The sequence below is a fragment of the Triticum aestivum genome, unplaced genomic scaffold, assembly GCF_018294505.1.
Source record: "Triticum aestivum cultivar Chinese Spring unplaced genomic scaffold, IWGSC CS RefSeq v2.1 scaffold17145, whole genome shotgun sequence".
NCBI classification, from domain to species: domain Eukaryota; kingdom Viridiplantae; phylum Streptophyta; class Magnoliopsida; order Poales; family Poaceae; genus Triticum; species Triticum aestivum.
In genome coordinates, this window is record NW_025229685.1 from 1 (window position 1) to 3,046 (window position 3,046).

A 3,046-nucleotide genomic window follows, 5' to 3' on the forward strand; every position below is an offset into this window, starting at 1 on the left:
GTCCGTCGGAATCATGTTAGCACAAGCTGCATTTATGAAATCTAGCAAATGGATGTTAAAACGAGTTTCCTTACCAGTTTTCGTAAGGAAAGGTTGTATGCGATACAATCAGAAAGGTTTTGTCGATCCTAAGGATGCTAAAAGGTATGCTGGCTCCAGCGATCCTTCTAAGGGCTGGAGTAAGCATCTCGGAGTTGGAATATGCACTTTGATAGGATGATCAAAGATTTTGGGTTTATACAAAGTTTATGAGAAACTTGTATTTCCAAAGAAGTGAGTGGGGGCACTATAGAATTTCTGATGAGTATATGTTGTTGACATATTGTTGATCAGAAATGATGTAGAATTTCTGGAAAGCATATAGGGTTATTTGAAAAGTGTTTTTCAAGGGAAAACCTGGATTAAGCTACTTGAACAATAAGCGTCAAGATCTACAAGATAGATCAAAAATGCTTAATAATACTTTCAAATGAGCACATACTTTGACATGATCTTGAAGGTGTTCAAGATGGACCAGTCAAAGAAGGAGTTCTTGCCTGAGTAGTAAGGTACGAAGTTAAGACTTAAAGCTCGACCACGGCAGAAAAGAGAGAAAGGACGAAGGTCGTCCCCTATGCTTTAGACAGAGGCTCTACAGTATGCTATGCTAAGTACCGCACCTGATGTGTGCCTTGCCACATGTCTGGCAAGAGGGTACAAAGGTGATGAAGGAGTGGATCACCATATGGCGGTCAAAATTATCCTTAGAGGAATAAGGATATGTTTCTCGGTTATGGAGGTGATAAAGAGTTCGACGTAAAGAGTTGCGTCGATGCAAGCTTTAACACCTATCCGAATGACTCTAAGTAGCAAACCGGATACGTATAGTGGAACAACCCATTTGGAATAGCTCCAAGTGGAGCATGGAAGCAGCATTTACAGAATGACCTAGAGATTTGCGAAGTACATACGGATCTGAAAGTTGCAGACCCGTTGACTAAAACCTCTCTCACAAGCAAAACATGATCAAACCCCAGAATTCATTGAGTCTTAATCACATGATGATGTGAACTAGTTTAACGACACTAGTAAACTCTTTGGATGTTGGTCACATGGCGATGTGACGTGTGAGTGTTAATCACATGGCGATGTGAACTAGATTATTGACTCTAGTGCAAGTGGGAGACTGTTGGAAATATGCACTAGAGGCAATAATAAATTAGTTATTATTATATTTCCTTGTTCATGATAATCGTTTATTATCCATGCTATAATTGTATTGATAGGAAACTCAAATACATGTGTGGGTACATAGACAACACCATGTCCCTAGTAAGCCTCTAGTTGACTAGCTCGTTGATCAATAGATGGTTGCGGTTTCCTGACCATGGACATTGGATGTCATTGATAACGGGATCACATCATTAGGAGAATGATGTGATGGACAAGACCCAATCCTAAGCCTAGCACAGAGATCGTGTAGTTCGTATGCTAAAGCTTTTCTAATGTCAAGTATCTTTTCCTTAGACCATGAGATTGTGCAACTCCCGGATACCGTAGGAATGCTTTGGGTGTACCAAACGTCACAACGTAACTGGGTGGCTATAAAGGTGCACTACAGGTAACTCCGAAAGTGTCTGTTCGGTTGGCACGAATCGAGACTGGGATTTGTCACTCCGGTTAACGGAGAGGTATCTCTGGGCCCACTCGGTAGGACATCATCATAATGTGCACAATGTGACCAAGGGGTTGATCACGGGATGATGTGTTACGGAACGAGTAAAGAGACTTGCCGGTAACGAGATTGAACAAGGTATCGACATACCGACGATCGAATCTCGGGCAAGTACAATACCGCTAGACAAAGGGAATTGTATACGGGATCAATGGAGTCCTTGACATCGTGGTTCATCCGATGAGATCATCGTGGAACATGTGGGATCCAACATGGGTATCTAGATCCCGCTGTTGGTTATTGACCGGAGAACGTCTCGGTCATGTCTGCATGGTTCCCGAACCCGTAGGGTCTACACACTTAAGGTTCGATGACGCTAGGGTTATAAAGGAAGTTTGTATGTGGTTACCGAATGTTGTTCGGAGTCCTGGATGAGATCCCGGACGTCACGAGGAGTTCCAGAATGGTCCGGAGGTAAAGATATATATATATGGGAAGTCCTGTTTTGGTCACCGGAAAAGTTTTGGGTTTTTCTGGTAACGTACCGGGACCACCGGGAGGGTCCCGGGGGCCCACCAAGTGGGGCCATAAACCCCGGAGGGCTGCGTGGGCCAAGTGTGGTAGGGGACCAGCCCCAGGTGGGCTGGTGCGCCCCCCACAAGGGGCCCAAGGCGCAAGGGAGAGTGGGAGGGGGCAAACCCTAGGGCAGATGGGCCCTAAGGCCCACCCCAGGCGCGCCTCCCCTCTCTTCCCCTCTGGCCGCCACCAGATGGCATATGGGGGCTGCCGCCGCCCCTGGGGAGGGAACCCTAGAGGGGGCGCAGCCCCCTCCCCTTCCCCTATAAATACTCGAGGGTTTTTGGGCTGCAACACATGAGTTTTTGACCTCTCCAAGCGCAGCCCTACCTCTCTCCCTTCTCCTCTCCCGCGGTGCTTGGCGAAGCCCTGCTGGATCACCACGCTCCTCCATCCCTACAAGAAATATGTCAACTTGTGACCACCAATATTGGTCACTGAAAGGTCACAAATTTCCATTTACGACCTTTCTGTGACCAAAAACAGAAGGTCAAAAGCTGGCCGTCGTAAACTGCCTATAGCGACCTTTCTTCTGGAATGGGCAAAGACGTTTACGACCAAAATATTCCTACTGTGGCGTTTTGGTCACTAGCAACCTCCCCAAGCCACGTAGGCATCCAGCATGGCAAGCTGATGTGGCACAAGATTCAGCCTGGTCCAATTCGGTTTTCTACATGGGCCGAGCCCATTAATTCGGCCTTTTTACTGTATTTTTTCCTATTAATTTTCTCTAGCTACACGGGCCTGGCCCAACAATTTGGCCTTTTTATTTCTAGATGCGGCCTTTTACAGTGTATGATCTTTTACTTTTTGCTA